We start from the raw sequence: 24513 nt of genomic DNA on the forward strand, positions 1-24513 counted from the left end.
TCAGCGCTGGGAGCCTGCTTCAGATTCTGTGTCTCCCTCTCTTTCTCTCTCTGCCGCTCCCCATTCACACTCTGTCTCTCTTCAAAAATAAACAATTGGGAATGAAAGCTGGTGCAGCCACTCTGGAAAGCAGTATGGAGGTTCCTCAAAAAACTAAAAACAGAACTACCCTATGACCCAGCAACTGCATTACTAGGCATTTATCCAAGGGATACAGGTGTGCTGTTTCGAAGGGACACATGCACCCCCATGTTTATAGCAGCACGATCAACAATAGCCAAAGTACAGAAAGAGCCCAAATGTCCATCGATAGATGAATGGATAAAGAAGATGTGGTATATACATACAATGAAGTATTACTCGGCAATCAAAAAGAATGAAATCTTGCCATTTGCAACTACGTGGATGGAACTGGAGGGTATTATGCTAAGCGAAATTAGTCACAGAAAGACAAGTATCCTATGACTTCACTCATATGAGGACTTTAAGAGACAAAACAGATGAACATAAGGGAAGGGAAACAAAAATAATATAAAAACAGGGAGGGGGACGAAACAGAAGAGACTCATAAATATGGAGAACAAACTGAGGGTTACGGGAGGGGTTGTGGGAGGGGGGATGGGCTACATGGGTAAGGGGCACTAAGGAATCTACTCCTGAAATCATTGTTGCACTAGCTGCTAATTTGGACGTAAATTTAAAAAAAATAAAATAAAATTTTTAAAAAAGGTCAAAAAGTAAATAAACAAACATTTAAGAAAAATTATTTTAAATAAAAAGTGTTTTAAAGTTAACACATAAATTCTGACTCTTTCAAAGAGCTTCTAAAAGATTTGTTCTCCTGACATGGAATTTGGTAAAAGAAGGCTTAAATTCAGTTTAAAAGTAGCAAAGGATAAGAGTAGAAAAGAGCAAATGCCCAGTTTTCCACGAGAGAAACTGGATTGCCAGATGAGTCTGCAAAACATACAGAAAGATCAAAGGAACAGTGAATGGACATTGTTGATCCTAGATTTAGACAGAAAGGCATTCTTGAAAGAATTAACCATATGAATGCCCAGCCAGCCCTCATTATCAAATTCAAAAGCAGCAAGGTAAGCAAGGTACTTTGGCAAAAAGTGTTTAGACTTTTCAGCACAAAGAAGCTATTTCATGTTATGCATCTTTTTAGGAGGGGAAGGATAGATAGGTATTTTTGGACAACATCTAAGTGTCAGAAAAAAAAGCAAGAAAGATGCCAAGACCTCATTTATGAATGAAAGGAAATAACAAAGTGAACACCATTCCACAAACGTATATTAAACAAACTCATTTCTCTTTGCCTAACACAGGATTAAGGCGGTCGAGGTTGGCGGTGGGGGGAATGGGTGAAGGGCTGAGCAAGCCAATTTGGTAGAAAGGGTTTAAGAGATGTTTTTTAAGAAAATTTTAATGAGGAGGGTCCCTGAGACAAATAGGTTTTCCTATCTACAGTGATTGGCCTATGTAAATATCCTACAAACACTGCCATTAAATGGCTTAACCCCTTTTCAAAAATCTTGGCTTCTTAAAGGTGATGATTTATACTCTTCTTTCTTGGCAGGTCTCCAATATGTCTGATTAAAATCATTAAAGGAAGACCGAGATTTGTTGATCAGGAAAACGTCCCAAAATGGTAAGAGGAACAGAGGGTGATTATCACCTTGCCAATCATTGTGGTTGTAGGTTCACTAGTTAAGGCGGCCACCCTGGAGAGGGCAATAAGGTCACCCCCCTTCTGCCGGGGCAGTTGGCCAACTTTACATTCAGCTATCAACAGTATGCTGTACTTACAACCTATCTTCAAATACAATTTACGGAAGACATGGCTAAGAGTTCGTAAGGACTTAAAGAGTCTAAGACAAAATAACTCAAAATTTGTGCTCCAGTAGCAAAAGGTTGTTGGCAGTTTCTAACATAAGAACAGGCAATTTTATCTTTGTGATTTAATGAAAATGAAAAGTAGGAAAAAAAGTAAGGAGAAACTAAATGTAATTAATCATTCCAGAGAGGTACCAGAAATCTTCAACAAAACTCGTACAGAACTTCTACTGATTCTGAGAAATAAAATGAATAAAACCAAAAGAGAAATTGCACTGAAGCTATCAACCGATGGCAGGTATTTAAATAAACATACAGCAAACCATAAGGCCCTAAAGATACAAAAAAAGGTAACGAACAGTGCCCACCTACAAGAGATTTACAATTTAGTCTGTACTCAGGTAAACATGTGACTGCTTTGGGGGCGCCTGGGTAGCTCAGTCGGTTAAGCGTCCGACTTCAGCTCAGGTCATGATCTCGCACTTCTTGAGTTCAAGGCCCATGTGTGGCTCTGCGCTGACGGCTCGGAGCCTGGAGCCTGCTTCGGATTCTGTGTCTCCCTCGCTCTCTGCCCCTCCCCTGCTCATGCTGTCTGTCACTCTCTCTCAAAACAAGTAAACATTAAACATAATTTCTAAAAAAAAAAAAAACAAAAACAAACAAACAAACAAAAAAAAACATGTGACTGCTTTCATCACTACCAGACTACCATTTTCGAGCACGACCATAGGCAGAATTCTGAAGCTGTCTCCCAAGTTTCCTGTCTTCTCCTTATTCAGTCAAACACTAATCTAGGTACTACTGTGAAAGATTTTGCAGATGTAATTAAGGCTACTAATCAACCGGCCACAGGCTCTAAGGATTATCACGTGTTAGGCAAGACGGTCCTGAGCTAATCACATGTAGGTTAGACACTACAAGGCAGAGAACTTTCTCCTGCTATCGTCAGAGACATGTGGTACAAGAGGAAGAGGAGAGCTATGGCAGCAGCGGAAGTCAGAGAAATTTCCCAGCGTGAGAATTTGGCCCAGCTGACAGCTCACAAGGAAACAGACATGGGGCCTACAACCACAGGCCTGGGGACAACCTGAACGAGCCTGGGAGCAGGCTATTCCCTGAGCCCCCCAACAGACAGCCCCCCTGACCAACACCAATGGCTCATGAAACTACAGAAGACAAACTAGTGGAGCTAATCCCAGCTGCTGACCTATAATCCCAGCTGCTGACCAGGAAAAAATTAATTTGTGGTGTTTTCAGCAGCTACGTTTGTGTCAATCGGTTGTGGCAGTGACAGAAAAAGTAACCAAGCGTCCCACGCAGGGATTCCAACATAACAACTCATCTCATTCTCAAGACCACCCTGAAGAGTTACCACCTTCCATTGCACAGATGAGAAAACTGAGGAATAAAGGCGTTAAGTAACCGGCTGACAACCAGACTGGTTCAAGAAAACTAACTGGCCCGTAACATTTAGGAGTTTAAAATTTCAGCTAGGAAGTGACTCAATTTTCCGCGACAACAAAGTAACTTATTTTTAAAGTTGAAAAAGTAAAAGGAAACTTTAAATCGTTTCAAATGAAAAAGTTCTCTAAATCAAAAGGGCAATTTTATAACGTCCTCATAGCAGATCAACCTGTCAGAAATAACTACGTTGCTAAAAATAAATGCAAACCCAACTACATATTTCTTCCCACATGTTCAAAAATCGAGTTAGATATTTAGTCAATAAAAGGTTAAGTTGTAGTGTCAATTTGGTTTTCTTTTTAGTCTTAATCCACAGATAACAGGTTAAATTTGGCATTATAAGAAAAAAGTTAATGCCACGTGAGAGATTTTTTTAAAGAAAGAGGAAAATGAGAAACAGCATCGCCTGCAGCATACCCTCCAGACGCTTATGCTCCTGTTCAAGGGGGCAGAAAATTCCAAATCAAAGGCAATGATAATACAGAAAGAAATCAGGGGGGAAATACAAGGCAAAACTGAAATCTAACATTTATTTAATGAGGAAGATGGACTCTGAGAGACAATCACCTGCGATGGCTTTAGGAGATGAATAAAACTGGTTTCCTGATCTTCAAATTGGTCCTACTAAAGGCAACAAAAAATTTAAAAAGAATGTGGGTTTCTGTTCTTTGAGATTCAGTCGAAAATCAGTCTGGAAGTCAAAAACTACCACATTCCGAAACAGTAATGAACAAAAGTACAAAGGAGAAGAATAACACTTTGGGGGGAAAGTGGAGAAAACCTTTAAATAATACCTGGAACTTTATTAAGTAATAGCATTTTCCCCTAGTGATAATTTTTTGTAGCTTTGAACCCTGAAGTCTCGATTCCCAGAAAAGGAGGCAAAGTCTGGAAACACAGAAGGTCGTTGGTGGATGGGATACGTAATTTCCTCTCAAAAAAAAAAACCCTGGATTTCCAACATGTAATCTGAATTTATGTTGTTAAAATAAAAACCTATTTGGTGTTTTATATACAAATAATGTAGTCATGTTGTTTTTACATTCAGTGGCATTCTTAAAATAGCCCATTTAAAATAAAAAAGAGAACAACTTCTAGTCTAAGAAATTTTTTTAAAGTTTAAACCTAGCATACTTAACAATTTCAAATCTAATGTCCTATATTTAAACATCTTTGTCATTATGAATTATGTATATGCATTGACATCAATCATTAATCTGCAGGTGTTCCTAATGTAAATTGCATATACCTCTTTAGATTTTTTCCAGAGGCTAGCAGCATACTAATTCTAATTTAGAAAAGTAGGCACCAACATCTTTTTTAACCTGTAAGCTCTGCAAAACTGAAAGGGTTAGGAAAGGTTCAACTCAAAGATAATCTGGTTGTGTTCTAGTTCTTAAGGTGAATAGTAGCTTCATGGACGTTCAATTTGTTACTTTGCCTTTTAGCTTACACGTTGCCTGCACTCTCTTCTATCTACCAAATACTATGTTGTTAAAAAGTAACTTATAGGTGATATGAGTTCTTCAAAATATAGTCATAAACATAAAATGATGAAAACAGAACTTCATTAATCCCTATACTTGTATATACATTAATGCCTTGGAATTGAGAAAAAAAATGTTAGAGACATTTCACTATACGGAACACAAATAATTACAATCCAGAAAAATTAAAATCCACTTAAAGACTAGAATTTCTAAACTCAATTAAGAACTTTGCTAAAATATACATAGAAAATATAGCTTATACATCTGGTCTTGCAAACCTTCTGTAGTGGCTATACATCTATTACCAGAATATACTGGGGCAGCTAAAATGCTGTGGGCTAATTAGAAGTTGGGGATTATTTGTAACTTCATGGAGCAACTAAGAAGGATTTGTGGTTCATCTATCCAACTAACTGTCTTATCTCTAGAATTTGGCTAATAAGGGCGCCTGGGTGGCTCAGTCGGTTGGACGGCCGACTACAGCTCAGGTCATGATCTCGTGGTCTGTGAGTTCGAGCCCTGCGTCGGGCTCTGTGCTGACAGCTCGGAGCCTGGAGCCTGATTCTGTGTCTCCCTCTCTCTGCCCCTTTCCTGCTTGCTCTCTCTCTGTCTCTCTCTCTCTCTCAAAAATAATAAACATTTAAATTTTTTTTTAATTTGGCTAATATTACAAACCAGTCTATAATCCCAATTGTGAGCTGTTTTCTAGTTTTTTCTACTGCACGTACTATTCTTGTTTCTTTTTTTTTTTCCTATTTGCTTAGTGAATCACAAGTACCTCAATACATTTGCCCTAAATTAAAGTTAAGAGGGCTAGGAGTAAACTTATTATTAGAAACTGTATCTCCAAGTGTCCTCCTATTCTTGTTTACTAACAAAATATTTTTAAAGGGATTTGCCACATAAACAACTCATTTCTTTAGAAAGGATTGTGCTATGAAACTCTAGCCTTAATTTTTCCCCTTTTCAACAAGTGTTAAAAACAGGTGTCAAAGATAGAACCAAGTTAATCTGACCTGCCCAACTCCAGCTTAGCTTTTAACACCTTGTCATAACATCCTTATCTTTTAACACTCAGGAAGGGTTAGTACTTCTTTGTAAACAGTCCCTCAACTTCACAGACCAGCTTTTAAGGAAAGGTTCCCTGTAAGAACATGAGTTTCAGTTGTGGCGATCTTGCCTAACAAGTAAAGTCTGATCAAAGAAAAACATTATACACAGATGTTCATTATAGTATTATTGGCAAAATCATACAAATCTACTTAAATACCTAAGAAGAAACATAGGAAGGAATAGTTACCCAAATGATGTCTTTTGTTAAGTGAAATATTACACAGCCATAGAAAATAATTGCACACAAAAAATATGCAATCACATGGGAAACAACGTTACAGTGAAGAAAAAGGCAATTATATATTTGTTCAAACTAGAAAGAAAAAAAAGAAAGTACACTAGGTTTTCAAATTTTCATTGTGTTGGGGTGCCTGGGTAGCTCAATTGGTTAAGCATCCAACTCTTGATTTCAGCTCAGGTCATGATTTCACAGTTTGTGAGTTCAAGCCCCACCTCAGGCTCTGTGCTGACAGTGTGGAACCTGCTTGGGATTCTCTCTCTCCCTGTCTCTCTCTGCCTCTCTCTCTCTCTTTCTCAAAATAAACAATTTTTTTTTAATTTGTCTTTTCCCCAATGGCCTACAATGTACATGTATAATTTTTTGAATCTTTAATGCCACAGTTATTCTCCTACTATTCATACTTTACACAGTAACACTTTTTAGCATTTTAACACTTAGCCCCCACGGAGCACATCCCGCCTTCCTCACTTTTCCAGAACACATAACTTCCAACACACTCAACCATCCGAAACAGATGAAAAATTTTCAGACATTAACTACAGCCTCAATCTTTTGGAAGATGCACTTAGGAAAGTGTTTATTGATAATCTCAAGACTATTAGATATTAAAGTTAAAAATAATTTAGCTAGTAGTTATCTTTATAGTAGATACACACAATTTGACGTCAAGGATTCCTGGGAATTCTTTTTCCTGCCTGTGTCAGGATCCTAGAGGATCTTCACTGTTGCAGAATGATTTCTATGGTCACATCGTCTAGAGAGGTAATAGTCATTTGGTCACATCTTTTCCCACTCCCCTGGGAAGATCAGATTTATGCACTAATCCAGAAAGCTTTAAAGATGTTCATTTTTTTCTCTTCTGTTTTTAATCCTCAATTACACAAAGGCTCAACTTAAAATTAAGGAAAACTGAGTCATTTTAAGAACTAAGCAAATAATTCCTTTGAAGTATTTGATTTTATCTTTCCAAACATTTTTTTTTCCTAACCTCAAATTCATATTTTAATGGTATTTCCCAGATAAACACAACTGCCTGAAATTTTCTTTGAAAATATTCAAGACCAATATATTTCAATATCACTTGATACAATTCTACCAACATTTTCAGGCTGGCCATCTTAACAGTTTTAAAAAACGGTGACAGTTATGGGACTGAGCCTGGGTGGCTCAGTTGCTTAAGCATCCGATTTAGGCTCAGGTCATGATCTTGCGGTTCATAGGTTCGAGCCCCTGCTTCCGGCTCTGTGCTGCCAGCTCAGAGCCTGGAGCCTGCTTCAGATTCTGTGTCTCCCTCTGTCTCTGCCCCTCCCCTGTTCACACTCTGTCTCTCCCTCTCTCTTAAAAATAAACATTAAAAAAAATTTTTAATAAAAAAAAACATTTAAAAAAATGTTGACAGTTAAAAATTATTTTCGAATTAGTTCTCCATTTTCATCTCTCAAACAGGCAAGTTTTCCCCCATGAACGATTCCTCAGTATTAAACTCTTCTCTTCACGAATCTGCGTGCCATCCTTGTGCAGGGGCCGTGCTTCATCTGCTATGGATCGTTCCAATTTTAGTCTATGCGCTGCCAAAGTGAGCACAAACTCTTCTCCAAGAACAGCCAAGTTGGACCTGAATTTATTTTAATGCCCGCAAGGAATCATTTAATTTTATATATATTAACATTCAAGGATGTAATTATTATATTAGTTTTATCGATACCAAGGAGATCTTTGCAGGAGAAAGAAATAAGCTCATGGTTGTACTCCACATAAATGCAAAATGTTTTTTTTTTTCCCCCTTCCTGGTGTAATTGGCATCTCAACGAGGGGTTGGCTTTTAAGCCACACCACATTCATAAATTTAAAAACACAATAAACATAGAGCCAGTTGAGTGGGAAATGCCTATACTCAATTCCTGCCAAATTATTAGCAAGCTACTTAATTAATGGGAGTCTACCACTAACCTTTTGTCCTCCAGACAAAAACTGGGCATACGTGAAAACAATCATTTTTCTCTATATACGCCACACTTACTGTCAAATGTTGAATACTATGGGCAACCACACCAAAAATTATATTCAGAAAAGCCTACTCCCTTGCTTCTCAGAGTGTGTTGTCCAAACCTGGGAACTTGTCAGAAATAAAAAACTGAGACCCCACCCTAATCTACTGCATCACGACCTACCTTGACCAAGATGCCTGGGTCACTGAACTGCACATGAAAGTTTGAGAAGCACTAGAAGGCAGCAAGAGAAACCATCATCCACATTCTAAGTTGTGCGAAGCTACACAAAATCTAGTCAGCAATGAATACATCATTCCCAGACCTTGTGGGTAAATCTTTTAAGTGAATCAAGCCTTTCCACAAAGGTTAAAAACAAAAAACAAAAACGCGTGTGGCTGATGCTTCGTGCCTATTAACAGCACCTTCACTGCACTACCAGAACTATGTATTTTTTAATAACATGCTGAAAATAGGTACATCCGTTCTCCTTGTCTATTAAGAAAGCATTCTTGCTAAAGAATCTTCCTCTCCTTGGGGCGCCTGGGTGGCTCAGTAGGTTAAACATCTGACTTTGGCTCAGGTCATGATCTCACGGTTCGTGAGTTCGAGCCCGTTTCGGGCTCTGTGCTGACAGCTCAGAGCCTGGAGCCTGCTTCAGATTTTGTGTCTCCCTTTCTCCGCACCTCCTCTGCTTGTTTTCTATCTCTCTCTCTCAAAAATAAATATTAAAAAAAAAAAAATTTTTTTTAAGAATTTTCCTCTCCTTTTCAAACCTAAAATGGGTCTCGTGAATGAAATCTATTTCCAAGGGTTCCAAGTTTCAAATGTTATAGGAGTTAAAGAATTTTAAAATAAGAATCATAACTGACCAATATTAGGAAGCATTTATGCACTGCACAAATGAGTTAAATATGTAGATTTGAGACAAATACATAGCCTCTATCATAGTCCCTGGCCTCACTGTAGGTAGTATGTTATACCTGTAACAAAGGGTCTTCACATTTTCAAGAAGGATTTTCATCAGAAAATATCAATTCAGAAACTACTGGGAATTTATCATACAATTTGACTCACCAATGGATAATTTATACAACTTTCTAGAGGTGTATCGAAAATGTAACATGGGACACCTGCACTGGCCTGTGCTCTGTTAATCTACAGATTTTTAAACAAGATGCTTCTATAAGGACTTCAACTACAGCCTACCACAAAAGTGCTCTGGGAATAACTTTATCCCTCTACAATCATAGCCTTGTTCTAAACAGAGCCCTTAAGTAAATTAAATCTTTAGAAAAACACACTTTTTTGTTTGTAAAGAAAGAAACATTTCCTGAATGCCAGAGAATGTTTCCTTGAGAAACTGTTTATGTTACTGTGCTGAAAAGGTGTTTATGTTGCTATAAACACCTTCCTTGTAAGAGGGGATGGAGAGTCTGCCTATTGTTTACATTGTAATCAGGCCTGACTCTGAAAAGATCTACCCTTATTCCTCATGCCTGGACTAACTCACTACATTCTGTCCCAATTAGATCACTCTCAAAGATATTCTGTATTTGTCTAGCATAACTGACCCATCACATGAGAACAGGGGAGCCTAAATTCCTAATAAGTACTACACTCACGAAGGCCACTAATTGGCAGGTTGTGGCGGTTTGTACTGTGTCAAGTTTCTTAAGGAAAAACTACATTTCCGGGATTCTCTTCCCTGTATAGTCCCAGCTTAAAGTTAACCAAAAGCAGAATTTGCACAGATTTGGAAGGATCTGTTTGGATTTGGAAGTCATTACTCTCAAGGTGGTCATGGTTAGTATAGTGACCAGACATGGCTATGTAGGTGGGTTTAAGCTTATCTTTGCTCTTCTCAGATCCCTATCCACCTTTCCAAACTGGCCCTGTAGGTCAACAACAACTCCAGGCCAACCCAACAGACACAAAGAGGGGGTAGTTACACAGAGGCACAGGCTTCCTGTCTCATGCCTGGCTTTTCAGACTGACTAGTAGGGGACTCCAGGGATCCTCCAGTGTGCTTCCTGGACCTTCATTTCCGAAGCTCCTACCATAAATGTTTAAGGTTTAATTTCTATAATAAATCCCTTAACCCCATAACCCATCATAGTCTTCTGTGATTAAACCTCAACTGATTCTAAAGGTTTGGTTTACTTGTTGGCTCTAGATTTAAATGTTCTCTTGTCATTAAAGACGGTATATTCAACAATAAACAGCAAAGCAAACTGCACCTGCTCACGCTCAGCTGATACCTATTAGTAGAATAGGGCCCGGAGTTTAAACCCCCTTCTTAACCCTAATTTTTTCCATAAAACTTTTCTTTTTGTTCTGGCTTTATTGAGACATAATCGACAGATTAAAAAATTATGTATACATGATGTACATAATTTGATGTTTTGATATAAATATACACCAAGGAAACCATCACCACAATCAAGATTATATGAACAAACCCATCAATCCTAAATGTTTACTCATGTCTCCTTAAAATCTTACCCCTCCCTACCCTGCCCTACCTCCCATAACCACTGATTTTCACTGTCATTACCATTACTTTGCACTTTCTAAAATTGTGTGTATCTACATATGGAGTCATACAATACGTACTCTGTTGGGGAGGAAGCTGGCTTCTTTTACTCAATATAATTATTTAATTATTAAGCTTCACCCATATTGTTGTACATATCAATAGCCGATTCCTTTATATTGCTGAATAGGATTTAATTATACCACAATTTGTTTCTCCACCCCCCTGCTGGTGGACATTAGAGTTACTTCCAGTTTAGGGCTATTACAAATAATGCTCTTATGAACATCTGTGCAAAAGTCTTTGTATGGAGATATGCTTTCAAATCTCTTGAGTAAATACCTATGAGTAGAACAACCAGGTAAGTTATATGCTTCATGTTTTAAGAAAATGAAAAACTGTCTTTCAAAGTGATGATACCATTTTAAGTATTGACCAGCAATGTAGAAGAGTTCCAGCTGCAGGGCACCTGGGGGGCTCAGTCAGTTCAGTGTCTGACTCTTGGTTTCAGCTCAGGTCATGATCCCACAGTTCATGGGTTGAAGCCCCGCATCAGGCTCCGCACTGACTGTGCAGAGCCTGCTTGGGATCCTCTGTCTCCCGTTCTCTGTGCCTCCCCTGCTCGCTCGCTCTCTCTCTCAAAAATAAACTTAAAAAAAGAAAAAACCTTTTAAGAGTTCCAGTTGCTCCATTTCCTCATGAGCATTTGGCATGGTCATTCTTTTCCATTTTAGCCACTGTAGCAATAGTGCAATAATATCTCATGGCAGTTTTAATGTGTATTTTCCTAATAACCAGTGATACTGAGCATCATTTCATGTGCTTAGTTGACATGTGTATATCTCCTCTGTTGAAGCGTCTGCAAATCTTTTGCCCATTTTAAATGGCTGTCTTGTTATTGAGTTGTATATTCGTTACACAGTTTAGAGTCAAGTCCCCTGTCAGATATATGGTTAGCACATATTCTCTCCCAGCCTGTGGTTTATCTTTTCATGTTCCTAACTTGTGAAGAGTGACATTTTTTCACTGTCTCAATCCAACTTTAGGCACTGCATTTGTTTCCGAGGGCAGCCATAACAAAGTACCAGAAACTGGTTGGCTTGAGACAACAAAAATTTAATGTTTCGTGCTACAAGACAGAAATCAAGGCATCGAGGTGTTGGCAGGGCCAACCTCCATCTGAAAGCTCTACAGAAGAATCCTTCCTTGACTCGTCTAGCTTCTAGTAGCTGCTGGCAATCTTGCATTCCTTAGCTGTGGTGACATGACTCCAATCTCTGCCTTGTCTTCTCATAGCTTTCTTCTCTGTGTCTTTCTGAATCTTTACATTGCCTCCTTGTAAAGACACAAGTCATTGGACAGGGCCCACATGAATCCACCAGGATCTCTGCCAAAGACCCTATTTCCAAATAAGGTCACGTGCGCTGGTATGTGAGCATTAGAATGTCAGCCTATCTTGGGGCGCCTGGGTGGCTCAGTCGGTTGGGTGTCCGACTTCGGCTCGGGTCATGATCTCACAGTCCGTGGGTTCGAGCCCCGCGTCGGGCTCTGTGCTGTCAGTTCAGAGCCTGGAGCCTGCACCGGATTCTTGTGTCTCCCTCTCTCTCTGCCCCTCCCCCACGCATGCTCTGTCTCTATCAAAAAACGAATGAATGTTAAAAAAAATTTTTTTTTTAAATAAAAAAAGAATGGCATCCTATCTTTTGGCAGGGGTCAGATTCAACCCATAAAAGGCACTCGGATTTTAATATTTAAAAAAGCACACTGAACAATAAATTATTCAACATAAATTCTGGCCTCCTTGGCATTGCCTGTTTTTGCCTCATTCACAGTTCCCAGAGAGATATCCCCAAGCTCATTTGCAGAATTTCTTGCCCATGGCCTTACTTCCCCAAAACAGATTCTCTGTAATGTAGTCAGTTTAGTGTAAGCATCTAAAGGGGGCTAGCCCCCTTTTTCTCAACTATTAGGTAAAGATATGGGAAAAGGAAAAAAATTCTGCTTACATGATTTTCTCTTTTACAATCTCCCCTCCTCGACCAATCCCCAACTAGGGTATGAAAGTTTTGGGGAACAGGCTTAGGGCAGTGACAACTCTAAATCTGCACTAAGAGATGCTTCTAATACTAGCCCTGTCTTCATCAATACCACCTAGAAGAAAATGCTTCCCCAAAGAAATATGTTGTAATGATCAACTGCTGAGTAAATCACCCCAAATTTAGTTTGAAACAACAGCCATTTTGCTATCTCTCGTGGTTTCTGAGTCAGGAATTCGGGAAGGCTTGGATGAGCAATTCTCACTCAAAATGTCTTACTTATGTGGTTGCAGTCAGATGGTGGCTAGGGCTGGAACAGCTGGGGTCCAGGGCAGCTGGACATCTCTCTGAAGGGAGTTCATGTTCTCAGGGCCTTTCCATGTGCTCTGCACTCACAACCTGATGGCCTCGGGATAGGCGGACTGCTCACACGGTGGCTGCGGGTTTCGCAACAAAGCATCACATTCCAACAAACAAGGAGGAAGCCACATAGCCTTTTGTGATCCGGCTTCAGAAATCACCTAGAATCATTTCTGCAGTTCTTTGTAGGTGGAAACAGTCATACAAGTCGACTCAGCTTCAAAGGGAAGAAATGTCACCCCCACTTCTTGATAGGAATGTAAAAATCAAATTGAAATAAGAATGTGTAATGGGAGATAATGCTGTGGAGATGTTTGTAAAATACCATGTACCCCAGAACATACCTTCCTGGGGCTGTGAGAACAGTGAAATGCCCCATACAAATGAAAGGTTAAGAATGAGGTACATACTAAAACCCCTAGGGCTCAATGTTTTCCCCATTCTTGTTTCTGCCAGTGCTCTTTGCTTTCTTTCTTGACTAGTTACAGCCTAGTATACACTACTGACTTAGATACTCAGGTGCCCCGTGTTATAAAAAGTAGCGTCAGAAAAATTACTTACCCCAGCTCACACAGAGAAACTGAGAGCAATCACTTCTCTCTCAGCTGTGTCATGTACAACCCATTCCATTCCAACATTCTTCCTTACAATCAGGGCCCAGAAACCTAGGCTCTACTCTAGCCCTATCAATAATTATTAAGAACGGGGCATCTGGGTGGCTCCATTGGCTAAGCATCCAACTTCAGCTCAGATCATGATCTCAGGGCTGGGTGAGTTCAAGTCCTGCATCAGGCTCTGTGCTGACAGCTTGGAATCTAGAGCCTGCTTTGGATTCTGTGTCTCCCTCTCTGCCCCTGCCCAGCTCTCTCCCTCTCAAAAATAAATAATAAACATTTAAAAACATTTTTAACAGAAATAATTATTAATAACTATTTATAACTCAAGGTTTCAAATAATTCTCTCACTGGTTCGAAGTTAATTTCTCATGGAAACACACACACACGCGCGCGCTTTCCTTAGCCAAAGGTGAATGTGTTTTGGATAACTCACCAATTATGGTCCATGGTGTCTATTCACTAGTTTGAGGGCCAAGGAATTATGATATTTCCCTTTCTACTTCCATAAATCATGGTAAGCCACAAATCCTCATTTAAATACGCCATTTTTAGGTACTTCATTTACTTTAAGATTCACTCATTCTCTATAAAATGTAATGGAAAATAAACTAAATTCCATACAATAAATATTTATGGAACACAAACTGCATGCCAGGCCTTCTGCTATGTGCTAGATGACAAAGATGAGTAAGGCACAGTCTCCTGCTTCTTACACAGCTAAGCATCTGACCATGAAGGCAAATTTACCAACAACCATTACATAACCGCATCACGGGCAAGCCTTCATCAAGGGCTTAGGAGACTCCGCTACATTCACACACAAAAGAGACTACCTTTAAGGAAAAGTAGGTAAGTACTTGCCAAGAAGAAAATGAAAGGTGCTCGTTGTAGGCAAAGGGAAAAACATAAGCAAACAACCCAGGGTATAGCAAATGTATAGCTTGATAAGGAACTACAAGTGAACTTGACATCTGGTTCTAGGCATCTGGCTGTTTGTGACCAACCTGAAGGCGAGAAAAGTAGGCAAGTGCCAGCCTGTGATGTTCCTTACACAGTACTGTTAGGAGTTGAATTCTATAGGCAATAGACAGCCACCAAAAACTTTCTTTTTTTTTTTTTTTTTTTTTAACATTTATTTATTTTTGAGACAGCGAGAGAGAGAGCATGAACAGGGGAGGGTCAGAGGAAGAGGGAGACATAGAATCCGAAGCAGGCTCCAGGCTCCGAGCTGTCAGCACAGAGCCCGACGCGGGGCTCAAACTCACGGACCGCGAGATCATGACCTGAGCCGAAGTCGGACGCTTAACCGACTGAGCCACCCAGGCGCTCCCCAAAAACTTTCTTAAGAGGCACAAAACTTGAGGACACCCATGTCTTCAGAATGGGAACGGGGCACAATGTAAAAAGTGGTTTGAGGGAAGGAAGTCTGGAAGCAGGAAAAACCACTAAGTTTAGGCGAAACAAAAGGAGGGACCAAGAACAGAGTAAACAAAACAGACGCAAAAACCTCCAATCTGGTGGCTGATACGTTGAACCTGGGCTGGCGGGGAGGGGCAAGGAATCAAAGCATCCTGTCAGAATGAGAATCCACAGAAGCTGGTGAGAAGCATGTGTCAAAGTCAAACAGATCAAAGGCTAAGAGAGGAAATAAACCAAGACGACAGTGATTTTAAACTTACTTTCTGCAGGAAACTTGGCTAATTACAAAACAATATCCATAAATGGCATACGAAGTGACAGAATATGAGCTGAGTACATAATCACAAACCCAAGGTGTGTGGCTTTTCATCCTGGTGATCATCTTAGTCCCCTCAGAAACCATTTTTCTCTCCTATGACAAAACGGGAAGGTAGAAACCAGAGCACCTGAGACGTCACGGAACAAGAAACTTTAGAAACAAAGTTGTAGAGAGAAATAACAGAATAAAAATGGAATCTGTACAAAGTGCACATATATAACAGCGAAACGTAACAATGGGCAGAGGATAAGGTTCTGAAAAGGTTAGCCCGTGTGCTCTAAAGGAACACCTTTCCTGTTACAGCAATTCCTCGTGTGCTCTTACCTTGGCTGTAGCACTGTTTCCTAGGCCTCGCTTGAAGATGCCAGAAAGGTCCACGGTAAAATGCACTCCTCTTACTTCGGGCAAGAAATGGGCTTATTTGCACCGACAGTAAGGTTGATTTTGTCTCATCTCTTTCGCTTCTGCATCCTCACCACGGGAGGCTTGTATTACAGGTTAGCACGAGGCCTGCCGTGTAACATTAGACTGCCTCCACGCATTAAGGGTTCACGTTTAGCTACAAGCAGGAGATGCCACCTATGCCTGACCCCAGCTCGGCCACTTCTCAGCTCTTCTAACGTGAGTGGAAATGTCCTGCGTGGTCCATCTTCACGTTCCCCAAGAAAACAAGGAAAACACGCATTTCTATGTTGCCATCTCTGAAAACTGAGGGACAGCGTTCACTCTTCCAAAGTCACCTGGCCTGTTTAGACAAGGAGACTGGTGCGCATTCTGGGGCCACTGGTTAGACCACTGGCTCTCCCTTGCCCCTGCAGCCTCTCCATCCTGAACATACTTTCCAGAGCCATAACCATCGAGTAAATACTATTTTTTTTAACTTTTAAATATTAAACAACCATACAAAGCCAGTCTTCAGTGAAACATGTTGTTGGTATAAGGATACAGATTTCTGGCTTTGAATCCCTTCCAGTTATTATGCATTCCAAATCACATGCCAAAATTTTAATGAACTTTCAAATTTACATTTATGAAAACAGACCTTGGCACACATAAATGGGCTATTTTGCCATATCACTTTTCAAAAGGTGCCTCGTAGCTAAAATGATTCTGAGCTGTCTTCCATCATTCAAGATGAACTCTACAAAAGAACTAAGTGTTCTTACTTTTACACTAATTTATTCTACATTGGTTTTACTCAGCATATGGTAAGCATATGGGAAAAAGAAGTGTATCTGGAAGCTGTTAGAACTGCATGTAATCAAAATTTACCAGTAGAAACCTAATTTGATTAATTGAAAATTAAAGTAGCAGTTAATCACTTGCTATTTAAAAGCGAGGGGGAATATCACTTAAAAATGAATCCTTCACAAACACATAAAATTAATTCTCTTTGTTGCAAATCAATACTTACTAATCAACTGGTGGTAGCAAGAGTACAAGGCACCTTGAAGCCTTCATTCAACAGTGTAGGCCCGTGAGGCTTAACGCTAAAGCGAATAGTAAATTTTAAGGACAGTATCTACTTTTGGCAAAGAGTCCTGTTTCTTAAAACATCACTCGAGCAGCTAAGTGATCTTTAAAGGGTGGGGGGAAGGGACAAGTGGAGCTCAGGCCAAGTTTTCCACCCATGCTTAGCTCTAAATTTGAGTGCCTACATACAATCTACAAATTTATATAATGTGTTAGTTCAGCAACCTCTCTCTTACTTTACAAGGTATCCAAAGAATATCAGCATCTGATGAAAACTAATGATCTGAGGGAATATATCCTAAGCCTAAAATTACCTGCTCCAAGTGACCAGGGCCTATGGTCAAAACTTCTGTTATTTTTTTTAAGAATGGGCAATGGTATCACTATAACAAGATATTTATAGAAATATCAAATCTTACATAACCTTTAAAGTTTGCCTTAAAACCCAGATCCTTATGTGTTTCCTCCTTCCCTCTCAAATCTCTGGTGTAACACAGTAATCAAAACCAAAATTAATCTCATGTTCAAAGCTAGCGGATGATTTCCTAGGATTACCCAATTTCCTTCTGCCCACGCAGGCAAGATTTTGCTTACTAACTATAGCAAGTTCATTGTCTTCTTCAAAGGCAGAGCGGCAGGGGCGCCTTGGTGTCTCAGTCGGTTAAGCAGCCGACTTCGGCCCAGGTCATGATCTCGCGGTCCGTGAGTTCGAGCCCCGTGTCGGGTTCTGTGCTGACAGCTCAGAGCCTGGAGCCTGTTTCAGATTCTGTGTCTCCCTCTCTCTGACCCTCCCCCGTTCATGCTTTGTCTCTCTCTGTCTCAAAAATAAATAAACGTTAAAAAAAATTAAAAAAAAAAAAAAAAAAAGGCAGAGCGGCAGTATTAGAAGAAAATTAACCAATCACATAATACTATGCAGTCTATTCCTAAAATGAAAAAGAAAAAAAAACCCTCAGGCAAAACAATAGACAAGTCAATAGGCTCAACATTTTAAATGTTGAAATCATAATCATAATAAAATAAAATTAAAAGGAAACGTACATTTTACAATAACAATATATCATCAATCCAAATGAAGTATGCCTAATATCTAGGCTAAGCGTTAAAATATAACACATAAAAAAAAGAATAAAAGAAAGCAGCTTATATGGGGAGAGAAGTAGGCATACTAAAGCTGGCAATTAATGAGGAACGTTAAGATATTCAAATTTACATTGGCTGCTGCTTAAACACAAAAGGGAGGTTCTCTTGCAGTGTATCACAGTAAATTATTTTAGGCTCTCCTACTGACCAGAATCACAGTACCACGCTTTTGAGATTTCTTTAAATTTAAAATATTTGCAACTTCCCTGTCATAAAGTGCATTAGTACTGGTCTCACGAAACCCCAGGTAAAGGCAAAACCTACAGAATGTTTGAAACGCACAGGTAATAATGACAACAGATCTATTCCCTTACCTTTCCCCACATTCCACCCTTCCTCCTTTATAATGGAAAATGTCTTCAGTCTTATCAGTTTCCTTCCACAAACACTCTGCTTCGTGTATCCTCAGAAGGCCCATCCACTAAAGGCAGAATGAAAGTGTTTACAGATGGTAGAGAGAGATAGAGGAGGACACTACCCCAGAGCCAGCACTATCATCCAAGGATCTAGAGAACTAAAGAGACGAAATTCTAGTCAACAAAACCCCAGTCATGGCTTTAGTGAGGAACTGAAAGTAAATCTTGGAGGTAAAGAATGAAGAAGACAAAAGATGGTTAAAGATTCAGGCTATAAGAAAGGATTGGACAGATAAGCACCAAGTACTGCTTTACAAAGTCAGACTACGTGCAATTCAAGTTCATAGAGACTAGCCTCTTGAATTAGAAAGAACTAAATAAAACAAAAAGTCTTAAGTGTTCTAAAAAAGTATTTTTTTTAACTTGGTGGCAAACTATGTATCTGGCACGGTCACTAAAATAAGTATAAAATAAATATATAGACCCTAGAGGCTCAGCTTTTTAAAAAATGGCCAAGGCAAACCTTAAGGGACTCAAATACGGAGAACAAACTGAGGGTTGATGGGAGGTGGGAAAGAGAGGAAAATGGGTGATGGGCATTGAGGAGGGCACTTGTTGGAATGAGCACTGGGTGCTGTATGTAAGCCAATTTGATAATAAATTGTATTTAAAAAGATGGCCAAGGATCCCAATTTACTGTACTCAAATCCTTTCGAATTTATGGCATCACTAATTCATACACCTGTCATCTCTGTAGCCTCAAGGGAATGAGCAACCAAAAGAATGCTACATCATTTCATTTCAAATAGTTTTATTTTAAAACTTGGGTGATTTTTTTTTTTTTTTTTTTTTTTTGTTTAGAGGGTTGGTGAAAACATGACAATGAATTACCAGCCAAAATAAACCAATGGGAATTATAAGAGCTAGGGCTCTGCTCTTTCCCTGCAGGAGAGGTAACTATTGTATTAAGCTTCCTATTTTCCCTTGTATACACAGTGCCCACGACAGTTCACACTTTGTGAAGATCTAAATGAACACCACGTCTCCTTAGGTCCATCAAACTCTCTCCATTCAGAGTCTAGATTGGGCGCCCTTAACATCTAGTGGCACAATCACTGAAGCCTACCTAAGCTGGTGATCTATTTTTTAGCGTGTTCATTACGGGCAGTATATCCATTAAAATTTGTACTGAAAGGTGTATTTACTCTGCTTAAATTTCAGATGAATATAGTTAAGAAGAAGTGTCCACTGTATTCTTTGTAACTCTCCTTTATCTCTGGATAAAAGTAGGTATCACTCTCTACCAGTACCTAGTCTGAGTCATTTTAACACCCTTGTTGGAGGGTTGTTTCTTTTCTACCTTGCTTTTCTCCTGAGACAAGTATTCGTTAGTATCTACACTTGAGATTTTTGGTTGTTGTAAGCATAAATAGTTGAAATACTGTGTGTGATGGCCTGTCAAAAACAGTTCACCATGGCAAAACTGTAATTATACCATAACCCAAATATAACTTGTTATGTACACATCAAAGCATCTTTCACTAGCAGAATAACTTGTATCTTATATCCACGTGCATCTTTGAAAACAGATTACAATTATGTTTCATCAATGCCACATATTGTTTTACATTCTGCTATGTGACTTATGTTAACTTTTACTGTAAAAAGAACTATCCACCAGATACAATGGCCAGGGTACAGAATTTTAAAAAGAACTGAATTTGAACCTGATATGAATTACTCACAGACCTGGGGAGGCCAGGTGGCTTCTTCAAAGATTGGGGTTACCAACATTACTCCTTATTTATCTCAGGTAAATTATAAGGATCAAATGCAAAATGTGTTATATACCCTAAATTCCTATACAAAACCATAAAGAAAAGGTCTGACAGATTGTATTATATAAACATTTAGGATTTCTGTATGGTAAAAGACAAAGGTACCACCATGAAATGAGTATCTAGAAGAAAGTAATTGCAAAACAGATCTGACAAAGGATTAATACCTTTAAGACCCCCAACAACTGGATGTGCAAAAGAACCCAAAAGGAAAAAAAAATGAACAAGGAATAGAAAAAATACAAATAAATGAAAAACAAATGAAATGGTAATCAACCTCCCTGGTAAGCAGAGAAATGAAAATAAAAGATGAATTTTGCCAAAAATTGGGGATTGTTAATACTCAAAGCTGGAAGCACTGTAAGGAAATGGGCATTTTCATACACTGCCCTTTCTTGGGGGGGGGGGACGGGGAGAGTGGCATATGTAAGTCTACATCATCTTCTAGAAAGATGTATGGTGAAATGTTATTATTTAAATATTAAAAGCCATCATCCTTCCATCAAGGAATCCCACTTTTAACATTTATTCAACTGAACTATAAACACCGGTATTCAAAGATAATATACTCAGGATACTTTTCCATCACTGTTTTAGAAGAACAAAAACTGGAAATGTGATTATCATCAATAGCATAAAGTCTGAATAAATCAGTTGAGTCTCTCTTAGAATATTATTTAGCTATTAAAAATAATGAATTCTCAGGGCACCTGGGTGGCTCAGTCGGTTGGTCATCCAACTTTGGCTCAAGTCATGATCTCAGGGTCCGTGGGTTTGAGCTCCACGTCAGGCTCTGTGCTAATAGCTCAGAGCCTGGAGCCTTCTTCGGATTTTGTGTCTCCCTCTCTCTCTGCCTCTCCCCCCCTCGTTCTCTCTCTCTCTCCCTCTCTCTCAAAATGAATAAACATTTAAAATGTTTTTTAATTATTTAAAAATTTTATTTATTTATTTAATTAATTAATTAAAAAAATTTTTTTAAATAATGAATTCTGGGGATGCCTGGGTGGCTCAGTTGGCTGAACCTCCAACCCTTGACTTCGGCTCAGGTCATGATCCCAGGATCGTGGAATCAAGCCTTGTGTTGGGCTCTGCACTGAGCACGAAGCCTACTTGGGATTCTCATTCTCTCTCTCTCTCTCTCTCTCTAACTTTCTCAAGCTAAAAAAAAATTTTTTAAATATGAATTGTGAGAAATGGGTAAATTCCTAGAAACACATAATCTTCCAAAACTGAATCTGGAAGAAATTCAAAATCTGAAGAGACCAATTACTAGTAACAAAATTGAAATAGTAATCAAAAAACTACCAAAAAATAAATAAATAAAAGTCCAGAACTGGATAGATTCACAAGTCAATTATACCAAACATTAAAAAAAAAAAAAAAAAAAAGTTAACACTTATTTTCCTCAACCTACTCCAAAAAACAGAAGAGGAAGGAAAACTTCCATATACATTCTACAAGGCCAGAATTATCCTAATACCAGAACCAGAGAAAGACACCCAAAAAAAACTATAGGCCAATATCCCTGACACAAAAATCCTCCACAAAATATAAGCAAACTACACTCAACAATACATTTAAAAGATCATTTATGGGTCAAGTGAGATTTATTCTGGGGATGCAAAGACTGATTTCTAAATCACTCAATGTGATAAGACTACGTCAACAAAACAAAGGATAAAAATCTTGTGATAATCTCAATAGATGCAGAAAAAAGCATTTGACAAATTTGAACATCTGCACATGATAAAAACTCATGACAAAGTAGGTTTGGAGGGAACATTCCACAACATAATAAAGGCCATATATGAAAAATCCACAGCTAACTTCATACTTAATGGTAAAAATTTGACAGCTTTACCTCTAAAATTAGAAACAAGATAAGGATGTCCACTCATAACACTTTTATTCAACAGAGTACTGAAAATCCTAGCCACAGTGATCAAACAAGAAGAAAGAAAAGGCATATTAGTAAAGGAAAAGTTAAATTGTCACTATTTGCAGATGACAATAACACTATACACAGAAAATCCTAAAGACCCCATGAAGAAACTACTAGAGGTAATACAAGAATTTAAAATACTGCAGGATAGGGGCGCCTGGGTGGCTCAGTCGGTTAAGCGTCCGACTTCGACTCAGGTCACCATCTCACGGTCCGTGAGTTTGAGCCGCGCGTCGGGCTCTGGGCTGATGGCTCATAGCCTGGAGCCTGCTTCTGATTCTGTGTCTCCCTTTCTCTCTGCCCTCCCCCGTTCATGCTCTCTCTCTGTCTCAAAAATAAATAAACGTGAATTTTAAAAAATAAAAAATAAATAAAAAATAAAAAAATTTAAAAAATTAAAAAATGAAATACTGCAGGATACAAAATTAATACCCAGAAATCAGTACCATTTATATATACTAATAACAAAGTAGCAGAAGGAGAAATTTAAAAAGCAATTCCATTTACTTTTTTTTTTAAATAAGTTTATTTATTTATTTTGAGGGAGAGAGAGAGCATGTGCAAGTGAGTGGAGAAGGGGCAGAGAGAGAGAGAGAGAGAGAGAGAGAGAGAGAGAGAGAGAGAATCCCAAGCCGACTCTGCGCTATCAGTGTAGAGCCCAATACAGGGGCTCGAATTCACAGGAAGTAAGATCATGACCTGAGACCAAATCAAGAGTCAGATACTCAGCCAACTGAGCCACCCAAGCACCCCTCCAAAAACAATCTATTTACAACTGCACCAAAAAAGGGGCACTTGGGTGGTTCAGTCGGTTGAGTGTCTGACTCTTGATCAGCTCAGGTCATGATCCTAGGGTTGTGGGATTGAACCTCACATTGGACTCTGTGCTGAGCATGGAGCCCACTTGAGATTCTCTCTCCCTCTGCCCCCCTCCCCACTCACACTCTCTCTGAAAAAAACAAAAACACCAAAAAGCATAAAATACCTAAGAATAAATTTAACCAAGATCACAGTGAAAGTCCTGGACTTTGATTACGATAAAACACTGATGAAAGAAACTGAAGATGACACAAACAAATGGCAAGATATTCCATGTTTATGGATTGAAAGAATATTGTTAAAATGTCCATGCCACCCAAAGCAATCTACAGAATCAATGCAATCACTATCAAAATACCAATAGCAGTTTTCACAGAACTAGAACAAATAATACTAAAATTTCTAGGGAAGTACGAATAGCCAAATAGACAAAGCAACCTTAAAAAAAAAAAAAGCAAAAAAGAACAAAACAAGAGGTATCACAATCCCAGATTTCAAGATATACTACAAAGATGTAATAATTAAAACAGTATGGCCCTGGCATAAAAACAGACACATAGATCAATGGAACAAAATAGCCAGAAATAAATCCACACCCATATGGTCAATTAATAAAGAAGGCAAGACTATACAACAGGGAAAAGACAGTCTCTTCAATAAATGATGTTGGGGGGCGCCTGGGTGGCGCAGTCGGTTGAGCGTCCGACTTCAGCCAGGTCACGATCTCGCGGTCCGTGAGTTCGAGCCCCGCGTCGGGCTCTGGGCTGATGGCTCAGAGCCTGGAGCCTGTTTCCCATTCTGTGTCTCCCTCTCTCTCTGCCCCTCCCCCGTTCATGCTCTGTCTCTCTCTGTCCCAAAAATAAATAAACGTTGAATAAATGATGTTGGGAAAACTGGATAGCCACGTGTATAAGAATGAAACTGGACCACTTTCTAACACAACACAAAATAAACTCAAAATGGATTAAAGACCTAACTGTGAGACTTGAAACCACAAAAATTTTAGAAGAGAGCACAGGCAGTAATTTCTCTGACATCAGCTACAATAACATTCTTCTAGATATGTATCTTCATGCAAGGGAAACAAAACAAAAATAAACTACTGAGACTACATCAAAATAAAAAGTTTTTGTACAGCGAAGGAAACCATCAACAAAACAAAAAGGCAACCTACTGAACAGGAAAAGATATTTGCAAATGATATATCCAATAAGGGGTTAATATCCAAAATACATAAAATTCAATACCAAAAAGAAGAAAAAGGAAGAGAAAAAAAAAAAAAAAACAACAACCACCACCAACAATCTGGTTTTAAAATGGGCAGAGAACCTGAATAGACATTTCTCCAAAGAAGATATACAGATGGCCACAGACACATGAAAAGATGCTCAACATCATTAACCATCAGGGAAATGCAAATCAAAACCACAATGAGATAGAACCTTACACCTGTCAGCATGGCTGCAATCAGGAAGGCAAGATATAAACAAGCACTGTAGAGGATGTGGAGAAAAGGGACC

The 24513-nt window shown here is 39.0% G+C and overlaps 1 protein-coding gene and 1 non-coding gene across 4 annotated transcripts in view; both read right to left on the reverse strand.

Annotated features, from left to right (window-relative positions):
• MLLT3 (MLLT3 super elongation complex subunit) overlaps positions 1 to 24513 on the reverse strand; it is a 287962-nt gene that overhangs the window by 169557 nt on the left and 93892 nt on the right. The window lies entirely within an intron of this gene.
• LOC115500178 lies at positions 7624 to 7731 on the reverse strand. The gene has a single exon (XR_003964428.1). It is a non-coding gene; the product is annotated as a U6 spliceosomal RNA (small nuclear RNA).

The sequence above is a fragment of the Lynx canadensis genome, chromosome D4 (genome assembly GCF_007474595.2).
Source record: "Lynx canadensis isolate LIC74 chromosome D4, mLynCan4.pri.v2, whole genome shotgun sequence".
NCBI classification, from domain to species: Eukaryota; Metazoa; Chordata; class Mammalia; order Carnivora; family Felidae; genus Lynx; species Lynx canadensis.